A 14,038-nucleotide genomic window follows, 5' to 3' on the forward strand; every position below is an offset into this window, starting at 1 on the left:
CTGCAAGCCTGGCTGTGGGACAGGGTGACACGATGGGGAACAGTTCAGGAGTGGTGGTGGGCTTTCAGAGTCACGCTGCTGCGGGTAATATGCCACCAAGATGAGTTAGCATGAGCCCCGGGATCTCAGCAGTGTGCTTTACGGTGTGGTGTATGTACACTTTGTGACACTAGTCCAGGGGGGACACTGCACCTGTGTGACCCCTGCTGTGACCCTCACAACAGTGCCATGGGCTCCTGCCCACCCTGCTACATATACAATCCCGTGGGGTATTGAAGGATACCTTTCACACACAAAAGCAATGTAATCAAGCCTCAAGGAAGGGTGAATACTCACCCAAGGCTTCTCTTCTGAAAATCATAATGCAATTAGGTAGCCAACTGAAACAGGAATTAGTCCAAGAGGATTGAGCTGGCAAACTAGCCTAGACAAGCTACCACCAGAAAGAAGCATGCACGCACTTGCCATGAATAGGACTCAGATCTACGGAGAGGTTTTAAAAGAAAGAATTAAGTAAATATGGATCACAAGGTAATGCTGATGCTTGTGTAAAAAACTAAAACTGGGAAGGATGGAAAACTGTGTTTATATTTGGGAAATCTAGGTTTAGTAGTCTGCTCTTGTGAAGTCAATTAAGCCTCTTCATGCCTCAGTTCATTATCTATAGCATAGGGATAATCTCAGAAGCCTAGAGAGCAAGTCTTTCCCTTACAGGGTTGTTGTGAGGATTAATGTATTGAAGATTTGGAGGTACTCCAGTATCACAGGGATGGACCACTAAATATCATAGACTGTAATGGAAAAATAAGGGAGGAGGAAAAACAGAGGGGAAAAAAAAATTAGTCTTCCTTCTATCAGCAAAAGCACAAACAGACAACTAGAGCAATCCTACTACTGTAACAGAGTGCCTATACTAAACTCCAGAAACTAATTTGTCTACAAATAATAACTTTAGCCCATATTTAGTTTGCATAAATATGCATCACATAGATATAGGAAATGTAAAAGAGGAAATACTTCTGCATGGTATGTAAAACTGCCATCAGCTAAACTCGGGAGAACGTAAAACCACTACATCTGAGATGTAAGTAACTTAATACTCTGAACAAAATTTCAGGAAGAAAACACTGCTGGTGGTTGTTGTTGTTTTTCAAATTACCCATGGTTAACAAAATTAACCAGGAAATGTGCTATCTGCAAGCTTGTCTTGGAAATTATTTTTCTCAAATTAACCTTATGTATTTGAAACATGAACAAAGCCAAAACTGCAGCTGCCTAATAAGCTCAAACCTGTACTTCAGAATTTGTAAGACCTTCTCAAAGACAGCCAGATGTCAGATAAACCTCCCTGATTTCAAAAATGCAGAGCTAGTCTTCCTATTGTCATTCCTTTTACTATAACCCATCAAGTAGACAATCCTTTATTGCTTTGTGCTATGCAATGTTTGCACTTACAGCACTCCATAAATAAGAAAAACAAACAAGGTGTGTGCTTATCTGATTAAAATCCAATGTAAATTATATGCAAAATAGGTGCAGCCCACTGGCTCATGGCAAGTTGCCAGTAAAGACCTTCTGTGCTGAAGGTTGCGCACCACTGATTTAGGACATCACCTCTCTGTCATACTTCTGTTTCATTATTTTACTGTTTCCTGTGCTACATTAATGAATGCTCTTTCCTATCTCCACTCTTACTCCCACCTGGCCAGTTTAGCATTCCATTTCTATCTGACACCAGACTACACAAAAGAAACTTGCACCGTGATGCATAATCTCTTTGCAATTTGGGCAAGTCCAGTTCAACCTCAGCCTATGTAGTATGTCGCTTCTCTCTTCTCTTGGTCCTGTAATCATTCAAAACTACTGTTACTCCAATGCAAATAATTTCCAGAAGCACTTTCCTGCTTCCAGGTTGTTAAGAGAACAGACACGGGTCTCGCCTTCCTGAAACTCGTGCCTCCTCTTGGTAAAGCACAGCTTGGGGCCCTTCTAACAGGTCTGGAAGCAAAGCAGATTAGCCTAAGGAGCTAACTCTGTGTGACCGAGTACAGGGGAAAGTGCATTTCACATGAAATCATAGAACTACTCAAGCTTGATTAAAAAGCATCCAGGCAATGCCACAGAACATTCACAAGTTATGTTTTCTAAATTCTCACACAATTTAGATGATCCAAAAGTGGATTTCCTAAATGTTGTGCAAACATGATTATGGAATATATTTGTTTTGATTGGGCTTTAAGTCCTTACTTTTCAGAGATTTCTCATTTTTCCTTCATTCAAGGTTGAAATTTGCTATGAGAATTTCTTTAGCTCCCTGTAGAATTGTTTAGGGTATTCCCCAAAGAAGGAGACAAAAAGAATTTGGGATTCATCATGCACAAGCTGATATTTACAGTAACACCACTCCCAGTACATGTTTGCTGGAAATAGCTTGATATTTCTTCACTTTCTTTTAATATTTGTAGGATTAATAACAAATTCAGGCCCTAATCCCACAGCATTTAACATCTGGGGAAAACGCTTCTTGCTGATGTCCACAGGGCTGTGGTTTGGCACAACAAACATGCTGCATGTTACAAGAAATCTTAGCAATGGCAGCAGTAAAAGGCAATTTCTTCCTTATCTCTTTTTTGCTTCCCTTCTTTTCTTATTGTTAAGAGACTAGAGCAGCAATATGGCAACCGTAACAAAGGGGAATAAAGAAAACACTCATGGATGATTGTCCATAAACACCACAATTACCTTGCTACTATGGCATTTGATTTTAGGACAACTTGAAGCTGCATGAAGGCAGGCAACAAAAAATACATGCATGTGACAACTCTGGTGCCCCAAAACCCTGTGGGCACCTCAGATACCAACAGACACACATGCTGCAGCAGAGGCAAGGAAAACCTTTGCGTACCTTCAGACAGCAATACGAAACTGTGTCTTCTTCTTTCATCATAGTGGTGTCTTCACCCCGTGAACTCTATTTGCCACTTGCTAGTTGGCCTGCACAACATTCTGAGGTTGATTGCTACAAGAAAACTATAGCCAGAGTAACAAATATGACGCACCTCTCCTGCCAAGTGGCAGGACCTTCCAGATCACACACTAACTTCCTCCATAAAAAGCCAAGGTAACCATATTTCATAACGCATTAAATGCATTAAGGGTCCCAAGTGAACAATGCTCAGGCACAAAACTCAAGAGCCAGAGACGGCTAGAACAAACTTGCAGCTCCTCCAGGGCCAAAACTGCCATTTCAGCAAAGATACCCTAACGCAAGTCTATTCTTCTGCCTCTATTCTCTGACAACCCTCAAGACAGACTTGAAAAGAAGGGACAGCTGGCAAAAAAGAAGCAGTGACAAAACTGTGAATCAGACAGAGGTAAAAAGGTTAGTCTCCGGGAGCCAGAAACCACGAGGATAGGCATCTTAGACATGTATTTTTAAATGCTTTCTTTCCCTCTCCTTCTTCTCTTGCTGAAAGACTAAATGCAAAATGAAATCATCTTACAGAAGGACAGCCGCTTCCCCCCTGTGCTCAATCATTCCGGTCACACTATGTTGTCCAGTAACCTGCATTGATAATTCCTCATGAATAAAATGCCAACATTATCATCTACAGCTATGTTGTTGACATGCTTTTGCTATTTCACTAAAAATATCATTAATTTTCTGGCTTCACAACAGCTGAGCTACTCCCTATTTGAATATACAAAAGAGTATTTTGTTTAAACCAAATTAAAAGCGTTCCAGTAAATGACTTCAATTTTTCTGGCTATACCACTTAGTGTATACTGTTCTATTTAATCCCCTCTTTTCTCAGCTCTACCCTTCCACCTCCCCCCCTCCTTTTCTTGTGTGTGGTGGTTGTGATTTTTTGTTTTTTTTTTTTTTTTTTTTCCTCCCCTTCCCTTTTTATACTTAATCCTTTCATGCCAGGAACTGGATTTACCCAGCAAGACATCCACAGTCAGAAAGAGCTTCAAAAACGTGGTGCCAAAGAGTTAAGGCAATGGTAAAATTGCCTTTGCTCTGTTTTTATTCACCTATGTTTGCCAAAACATGTTTAGCAGTAAGGAAGGGAAGGGAAAGGGGAGGGGGAAGCACACAAACGCTGAACACACCTTCCATTTCCCATCCAGATAAGTGTCCACATTCCCCATTTAAGTCAGAATGAAAACCACCATTACCGCCAAGCCCTCCTGGCATCTCACCACTTTATTTGTTCCCATTTGTATCTAATGCTTTTGTCAACAGTTCAACAAAAGTCAAAGCAAACAACCCACTACAAACACTGGGGGTAACAGCAACAAGCATGAATCCTTCACAATTATCCAGCCCAGCTGCTCAGTGCCTGTCCAGACTGCTTTCATTTACAACAGTGTCAACAAAAGGCTGAAACCCAACAACTAGGTGGGTCAATACTACCACAGTAACCCTCCGGAGAAGGAAATGCTGTTCTCTTGCTTTACTGCTTCAGCAAACATGCAGAATAATTCAGTTAGATAGACAAGTGCTTGCCTAATCATTTGTTGTCTGAATTATTCAAGGCTCTCCCATAAACTACTAAGCGATGGCTCTTCAAATATTTCTGAGGAACCACCAGATGTCCAAGGGGAGAAAAGGAAACGTTAGGCAAATTCTGACATAACAGAGGACAATGGTAACCTATGATCCTGGAAAGCGCTAATGTTCAGAGGATTAACGCCTTCCTACACCCTGCTTCTGGTGTCACTGTATAGAGAGCAAAAAGCTTTTAACGCACAAGCGCTAGGCACGCATCGGTCTACTAGCTGCTTGATCTTTATACAGCATAATCAAGGCTGCTGCCTACGATTTTTCTTCCTCTTTTTTTCATGCGAGTTGTAAAAGGGTTCTCTCCAGAGAATATGTAAAATGTGGATAAAAATAAGCACAGCAGTTAGTCAGGTGGATGCAGAGAGGAAATATTCATTTATTCCCACATCTCTCTCTCCCTCTGCTCCCCCTCATGCTCATTTGATCTCTTCCTAATCACCCACTTTAGTGTTTCTTTCTCTGCAGCCACAAGTCAAATCTTCGTGTGCTTTTCTCCAGAGGTTTCAGGAGGGTACATGTTTACGCTTTCAAAGAGCAGCGCAAACTAGTCATACAGCACAGAACCATGTGGTAAGCACTACATCTTATACTTCAGGTACCTCTTTAGTGTAGGAAACCACCACCTCCAGATGTCTGCTGCCTTGTTTTTGTTGGCTTTTGTCACAACCATATCACTTCATCCACATAATGTTTTTAAACTTTAAGCAAACTTTAAGAAAATGAGCAAATTAGATAGCAAGTGGTGCTTGTTTTGATTTAATCTCACTATTGGCAAGAACAAACCTAGACATGAACAAATGTTTTTTCTAAGACCACTTTACATATACATCACAGTGCAGCGTTGGACAGATACATATCTTGAGCCAGAACACAATATCAAATACACTTATAAATATTTTATTTTTGACATCTACGGTAGCAGTTGTGTGTGCTGAATAACTAGTATTTCAGAAATAATCCCTGGCTGTGTCAAGACTTAGCAAAATAGTAAGATAAGTTCTGTCTGTATGTCAAACTAAAGTGCAAATTTTTGTTTTTAGAATTAGAATCTGCAGCATATTTTATTTGTAAAACAAGTGGGTTTCCAGTGACTGCACTGTAGCCATCTCTGGAGTTCTGTGTTGTCAACATAAAGAGCCTTCTTCAATCAAAGTTTTCTTCCTCTTTCCCTCCAAAACAATTATGAAACACTCGTCTACTACACAGCCACAGCTCTGTCACTTTGTGACGGTATTTAGCCCTACTCTACTTGGTGGGAAACTTCAGATAAATTTACTATTATACACCAAGTTTTTGCCACTTGCAATGCTAAGTTTGTTTATCAGTATTTACAGAACTGTTACAGTCATTAGCAGTATTTGCAAAATGGTTTAGGGTCCATGGAGACCAAAGGCACAACAGAGATGTACTATAGCACAGAAAACACTTGATATCCAAAGGGTTGCAACTTGCATAGATTAAATGGGAAAAACCTGCACAGTCTGATGCTACTCTAATAAGAACAGGGAAGAGAAACACCACCACACAAAAATGTCTGTTTCCCTCATCCCCTGGAGCAACAAGAAGGGTCCAAAAATGGCACCACAAGCCTTGGCCCTGGCTGGAGGCAACACAACTACCAGAAAACCTTAATGAAGCACACAAAGAGTACTACAGAAGGTCTGCTAAATACTTAATTGCTTTCAAATACCTGCAGTGTGATATAAAGCTTTTAGGTCAGCTACGTGGTGAGCATACAGTGCTTTTCATAAAGGCACCAATCTGACCCTGGACAGGCTGCCTTTACACTGAAAGCAGGATGCCTTTGCCAGTCTAATGCCAATTATGCATCCTGACAGGGCACTTGGAAAGATACCGTACTTCAAGGGAATGGGAGAAAAAGGGTTTCTCTCACCCCACAAGGTTTACTGTAATTGATTTTAAAGGGATTATTTTAAAATTATTCAGACATTGAACTCCTCTCATATTTTGTAGGATGGTACAGCAAAGCTCATTACAAACTATTTGCAAGTCATTGCAAGAAACTCATTTCTCAAAGCAGGGGAGGAAAAGCAAAACATCCATTTCCTCAAAGGCTAAAATAAATTGAAGTTTGGTATTTTTAAAAGAAATAGAGAGGTGGGACAGAAATACAGCATCAACAGCTATGCTTTCAGCAAATATACCAGGGAGAGACAAGAAATATAAACATACAGCTATAATTACTACAAGCCAAATACAATGATTTCCTAACGCCTGGTGTTGTTACATCACAAGGCAAAGCTCCATGTTATTTAGGTCAGCAATGGCTGTTCAACTCAATGCAAGCAACGATTTCTATATAGTTTGGCCACTTTCTTATTAAAATGAAATGAGCAAAGGACTCAGAAATACACTGGTGAAGCTGCCAAGTTTTGTGTTGTGTGTGGTCTGTGCCAAACTCATACCACACACCCCAGCAGTTGAACCGTCTTCTGGGGATAGCTGCAACCAGGAAACCCCTCTCCAGGCCCTTCTTCCATATGCCTGTGCTGCACCTCTGCAGTGCGCACCAGTCTGACAGAAGAGGACACTGCCAGTAAAATCAGTGTCATTATCTGCTTCAACCTGGCAAGATTAATATAGTCAAGAAAATACTGTATGCCCTCTCTCAAAAAATCCAGTGGCTTGAAACATGCCAGCTTCACCGCCCGGAGAAGCTACGATCAACTGCTCAGCCTGCAAATGGAAAAAGGAACAAGCCGTGTTGAAATTTTTCTCCCTCCCTCCGCCCCACTTACGCATAAGTACGCATTAAGGAAACTCCCACAGCTGCATTCACTGCCTCTCAAGAGGCAGAAGAACAGAGGTACAGCTGTGCCTGCTCATATTCGTATGCAAACAAGTAGCGTCGGACTGGCTGCAATACCTCACTTAAAAGCACCTCGGTACTCTTTGATAAGCTTGCAGCTCAAAAAGAAGTGATACAGAGCAATCTGCCATCCTCTTAATGCAATTAGCAGATTAAAGCCACATTTCACTTCCAATACTTGATTAAAACACTGATTGCATCCAGCATTCACTGACGATAGGACATACACAGTGTTCCCCCTACAGTCCTCCCGGAGACTCGGTGCAGAGCAGCAGGGCGAGCCCTGCGCTCGCAGCGGGCACAGCGCCCGGAGCACGAACCCTGCAGCTGGCTGCTCCTTCCACAGCGGGGGCAAAGGGAAACCCACCTCTGGCACACCTGCACGGGCAATGGTGGGATGTGAACCACCACTGTGCCAGGTCACTGCTCCAAGAGGCAGAGGAAACCATCGTTCCCTGGGTTCTACATCTCGCAAGCGCAGTCGTGGCCAGGCCACTTGCCGTTTTGGCTACTGCGCTGCCGATTTTTGTTACACGTCTCCATTTTGCAGTGTGCACGAGACCAGCTACTCCCCGACTTCTGTTTCCACCACAGTCTGGTGAAAGCGAACACAGGAGTGGTGAAGTCCAGTAAAGTGCGGTGCAGACACAAGATCTTATTTCAGTTTTCCTCTCAGATTATTTTTTTCATGGCAGACTGACAAGCCCAATAATGCCTCAATTTAGAAGATTGGGTTTTTTTTATTTTAATTCGTTTCCCTGTGCAGCCCAAAGCAAGCTAACAGCATCCCTGTAACAGTGCCGTCAGGCCGAGTCCTTCCATTGCGGGAAGCACTGCCAGGAGGGACCTGACTTCATCCCCTCTGCCAGGCGCCTGGGGCATCCTTGGGGGACCCTCCAGCTCAGCCCCCACCGCTGCCAGCCAGCACGGCCCCGCCGGTGCCAAGGAAAGAACAAACTAAAAAAGATTAATTCGCAGATGTTCATGCATTTCACACACAGGGTGCCCTGTGGTCCGTTGCCAGGGCAACGGGAGACCACCGGCGTGCACTTTATTGGCTTTATGAAGTGCGTCTCAGGGGCTATAGTCCGAGAAATGCTGCATGATAATCGTCAGGCTTTTCAGAAGCCTTGTTTTGTGTTTATCCACATTTAACCCTCTGAGTGTTATTAAGAGCACCACTATGCATGTCTGGCACACCGAGGAAAGTGGAGACAGGGAGGGGGGAACACGCACACAGTTTCTGCTTCCAGCCTAGAGACCCTGGAAAACAAGTCCTCGGCGCCTGCTCCTGCCTATCCAGCGTTGAAGTTTCCACCCACAGGCCACAGGTAAGCTGGTCCCTGGGCTGTGGTAGTGCAGAGCTGAGCACAGAGGGGTCTGGGAACAAAACTGGCAGAGACAAGTTCAAAGGTGGCAAAACTGTCACATCAGACTAACAGACTACTGATGGCAGGCATAACATGTTTTCTCACTAAAGAAGGAGGGGAATTAAAAAAAGAAGTCCCACCAACTTTGTAGACATATTACAAGAAAAAACACATAGTCATTTTGAATCCCAACATGTGACACCAGCAAGCCAGCCATGCCAAAACCTTGACTGCAACCCCTCCAAAGCTGCAGCCCCTGTGAAAAAGGAAAATCCTGTGTCCAGGCAATGTGTGGTGTCGCAGTGCCAAGGGCTACAACATCATCTATAATTTCACACAAACGAGCCAGAGCAATAAGCCACCCAGGACTCAGCTGCTCCACCTCCCCCATCAACCGCTTCCCATCCTCTCCTGGCTCCAGGCTGGCACTGGACATCTCCTCTGGCTGTCCTCTCACCGGCCGAGGCTGCGCTGGGCATGGAGGGATGGGGGTTAAAATCACAAATGCCACAACGCCTGCAGCAAGCTGCCACCAACAGCAAGCGCTAATCCAGCAGGAGAGGAGAGGCAGAAAGCAAGGGTGGCAGAGGGGATCAATAGAAGGAACGGCTTACATTCAGGCTCGCAGGAGAAAGAGCACGCAGAGACAATAATTTCCTGGGAAAAGCTAAAGCCTAACGAGAATTTACTCTGCCTCCTTTATTCAGACAACTAACCCTTTTGTGGCAGGGGCTTCCTGAGTGACAGGAACCCAGGGCCCCTTAATAGGATTTCCATATTATTTCCAACACCTGCCTAGAAGTTATTTGTTTACATTGAAGGAGGCGAGGTTCTCAAATCAGACATCTGCTTCTGGTTCAGGCATATCTTAGGAAACCATCTAGAAAGAAGCTTTGTTGCTATGGAGACATTTTTATTTTCTTCCCTTAGTTGGCTGAAAAACATTAGCATTTCCAATTTTTTGTTCTTCAAAAGGCCAAATGTCGCTCAAGAAAACACAGAACTTTTCAAATTGCTATGCAGAATAGGCTAATCGAGCTTTAGATATTTGATTAATTATTCAACTCAATTAGAGCTGTACCAGAGAGAGGCGGGAGACACGGTGTAACCTTCCCTCAAATTCCCCTCAATGGCCAATTCCTGCTGGCCAGCCTAATTGCTTCTTCCTTCAAAGCACAGCTAAAACTTTGTAATTCATGATGCACTCAACAATCTTGCATAACAACTTGGGAATCAGTCAGACTACTCATTTCCTTCCACTTCCTCTAAAATCAACCTAAGAGACTGACAACACTTTGACTAGGAATATGCTTCTTTCCCAGTGCCAGGGAAGAGACAGGAAGAGTAGTAGTACAAATACAAATATTAACCTACTATTAGCATTCAGTGACTTTAGCTAGAAGACAGAAATTTCCAACTCCTGTCATCCATGTCATTGATTTCAGAAGGTAATCCGTCCTCCTTCCCTCCCTTTAGCAGATAATCAGCATGCCCAAGGAATCTACTGATTTGCATAAAAATAAGGGATGTTTCAAGTTACTTTGGATCTAAGGCTTTTAAAGACTACTCCAAATCAAAACCCAAAGTGCTCAATATAACCAAAACAGGTATCACAGTGTCAACAGAAATCTGTAAGACAAAAAGTAGCCATTTAGCCACTTTGACAAAAATTGATAAGTATTGTTTATTTTCTTCCATTACTTTGACTAACACCTATTTAACCCGGCCTGCAAATGTGTTCTTCATTCCAGACACATTCAGCATGAGTAAACTGGTGTAAGCCATCAATGCCAGAATCCAAGGTATGATTTTATTTGTACATTTACAATGCGGAGAACTTCAAAAGAGGTAATAAACAAATTCATTCCCTCCCTTTACTTCTTTTCCCCCAGCTATTACACTGTCAAAGCCTTTGCACTGGAGAAGACCTTTCCACCCACCTCCTCACCCCAGCAAACTTCCTCTTCCTACTCAACAACGTGAAGTCATAATCCTGTGTTATCAACATCACAGTCGGTTGCCATGGAAATAATTAGACATGACTGCTCAGGTTAGAAATTACAGCCCATGTAAGTGTTTGCCTCCAGGTGAAGAGAGCATCTGGAGAAAGAACATTTGAGTTACCCTAAATCACCAAGTAGCAAAATAAAGTTTGCCAGTGAGAAGCACTGCACGAATCTGTCCAAATGTGGGCACGTCACCAAATAACAGTCACCCTGTGGTAACTGGCAAAAGAGTGCAAAGTAAGAGGCAAGTATACAGGCAGGGACAGGAGTTGGACCTTTGTGGGTCCCTTCCAATTCAGGACATTCTATGATTCTATGAATACAGAAAAGCGAGAAAAAAAAAATTGGGTAAAGGAGGTGAAGCCACCAACAATGGCAGAGGCAGCTAATTCTTTGATACAAGGGTATGTGCTGTTGCCTTCATACAAATACTCTACACTGAATTAAAATTCTCAGATAACCTCATTAAAAAGGCAAATTATGTGACACTGAATGAAAGAAATGTAAAACTCAGCAGCAGAGGAGGAGGTGGGGGGAGAGGAGTTAGAAAATAGATAAAAAATGCACCTGGGAGATATATCTGAGGCCTAATTTCATGTTCTAAAAGTCTGTTAAAAAACCATAGGGCTTGAATGACATGCTACAAGCCTAGCCATGAAAAGGTTAAGAAAAAAAAGCAGTGCCAAAAATCAGCTCCATAAGATAGACTGAGACAACAAACAGGACCTTGCTAATTAATATTTGTTCTGCTTCAGCAGACAGTTACTGGACGAGACTGCAACAAACAAGCATGTCTCACCCAATCACATCATTAATCCATTCACGTTCACCACCTGAGGACCAGCTATGCCCCATAGATATTTATTCATCTGTTCCACAAACAAACAATTACAACACGTTTTCTGGAATTAGGGCACCTGTTACATTCGGCACAGCTTACACACCCAGAAGCAGATATCAATTAATACAGAAAAAATTAATGTATCACAAGCTAACAGAAGTTATTAATATTTTGATAATGCTAGCCCTAACACACTCAAAAAGATCAAAACCACAGATCTTGCAGAGCAAAGTTCAGTTCAGATATGCTCACCTTAAAACTACTGCTTCATCATTACAGAAAGCAGAATACATGCCATGCCTTGTTTCTGAATGGAGCAAAGCATGAACAGAATCTGTGACATGAGTGTGAAACATTTGGATCTTAACAAGTCTGTGAAGTGCTTTTCAGCTGAACAGCATTAAAGTGGCAAAATAACAAAATGATCAGGAAATAAATTCTGTAAGGTGTGTACAAGATAACTGTGTTTCTTTGACTTGTTCTTTGACATACTGAACACAAGGACATTTGACGGGACACTCACCACTAGAAGAAGTCTCATTTAAAAGAAACCTGACAATTAAGACAACGAACGTCCTGGCAGTTTACATTATGTCCCTCTACCAGCAGATGAACAAAGTCTGAGCAATGTCATTACATTTGGTAATATCTGAAAGTCTTACAATATATGTTGGATGTTTTGACTTTAAACTGCCTTGTTCTTTCCAGCAGCATTACGCTCATATTTTTTTTAAGTACCAAATTACAGCTGGAGGAGTAAGCAGCTTTATCTTACTTACATACTAAATGAACAGAGGTCTAAACACTTAAGAATGGCTAACAGCTCAAGAAGCTAAATTGAGAAGCACTGGAGCACCTGCCACCACAAATGTGAATGGAACGTGGGAATCGCACCCATCCACTTTCCCTGCATCTGCCACACGTGTAATTATTAGCCTTCACACAGATTAAGGCAAAAGTAATCTTACTGCTAAACCCACTTAAATTTGCCCTGACAGACTCCTCCTAGTTCAATAGCAGGTTGGACAGAAGTTCACCCCCAACCCACATTTGATACATTATTTCAGATCCTTTCATTTAAAACTTTTTTTTTTTTTTCCCCCAGAGCAATCTCAAACTATTTTATTCCTGCCACAAGACTGTAGCTTTTAGTTATTGGAACTTGTTGCTGCGAAAACAGTAACCCCCCGCATGAAAATGAACAGTCTCCACTGCACTGGCAAGTCTTACTATGGCCATGGTCTCTGCCCCAAATAATTTACAATTCAGGTGGGGAAAAAAAAAAAGCAACACACCACATGACTATAAAGAACAAGCGACGTGGTAAGAAGTTACACAAGCTGGATCCGGTGCACAAAGCAGTGGTTCAGGAGACTCTTGAGATCCTTGAGCCACCTGCTCAGGGATACCCTGGCTACCTCTGGCAGACCCAGAACCCAGCCAGCATCTGGGTTCTCCTTCACTCCAGCTGCCACAGCGAGAGCTGCAGGGAGAGACTGCAAGCACTAGACGACATTCTGCCAGGTGGTGCTTTTGCACACAAAATGCTTCCTTGGCTTCTCCACAGGGTATGTTTTACGAAGGGACTTTGTTAGGCACCGGAGAAACTTTTGCCACGTTTGTCCCAGAGAGAGTACCAAGGCTGAGAAGAACAACATGCCTCCTGCATCAGCAGATCTTGCAGGAGGTGGAAAAATCCTTGCAGGGTGCAATTAGCAAGCAACAATCCACTGCAATATAATTTTTTTTTTTTTTTTTTAATTAAAGAGGTTTTACTGCTTTGAAAAGGGAACACGCCAAGTCCTCTGTGAAAAGCTGCTCGGTTAACTGCAGAGCTGTTTGTTTGTCTTTCTGTCTAAACACATTATATTCCCTCAGAGCCCTTAAGCCATGGCTACACTTTGAGCACAGCCCTGGCACTTGCCACCCTTGCCTTCCCTTTGTCCACGCCACAGCCTTGCTGCTGCACAAAGAGCGCTCCCAATTTACTGCGTCTAGAGTTTTCCCACACTTTCAAACTTTCAAAAGATGGAGAGAACTGAATCCAACATGAAATCAAAGAGGTCCCAAAGCTGCCCTTCTCCATGGAGCTTGCTGTGCTGATGCTGATCTATTATTTAGGAATAGCTCCTGGACAATCTTGCATTATCTGGAAGGCGACTACTCGATCTCGGCAGTGAGCTGCTCAGTTCAGGGAGGTGTTGGGAAGGATGTGAGCCCAGTCTGGCTTACGAGGCAGAAAACGTCATGTTTAGAAGATTGATGCAAACTGTCTTTTTCCTTGGGCTGAACCAGGAGGAAAGTCAGGACCAGCACTGTTAGGAACAGCAAGTTTCACAAAGACAACTGCCCAGCAAAGCACTGGCAGTTTTGGCAAGCAAAGGGCTACTTCAGCCAAACTCCCTTCTTTGTAGAAATGGG

At 42.8% G+C, this 14,038-nt stretch overlaps 1 protein-coding gene and 1 long non-coding RNA gene across 7 annotated transcripts in view; one reads left to right on the plus strand and one right to left on the minus strand.

Moving 5' to 3' along the window:
• LOC102086479 (transducin-like enhancer protein 4) overlaps positions 1-14,038 on the minus strand; it is a 98,608-nt gene that overhangs the window by 25,977 nt on the left and 58,593 nt on the right. The window lies entirely within an intron of this gene.
• On the plus strand, positions 8,505-11,031 carry LOC110360927 (uncharacterized). The gene is made up of 3 exons (XR_002417154.2): positions 8,505-8,731; positions 10,522-10,572; positions 10,663-11,031. It is a non-coding gene; the product is annotated as an uncharacterized LOC110360927 (long non-coding RNA).

This window comes from Columba livia, chromosome Z (assembly GCF_036013475.1).
Source record: "Columba livia isolate bColLiv1 breed racing homer chromosome Z, bColLiv1.pat.W.v2, whole genome shotgun sequence".
In the NCBI taxonomy this organism is placed as follows: domain Eukaryota; kingdom Metazoa; phylum Chordata; class Aves; order Columbiformes; family Columbidae; genus Columba; species Columba livia.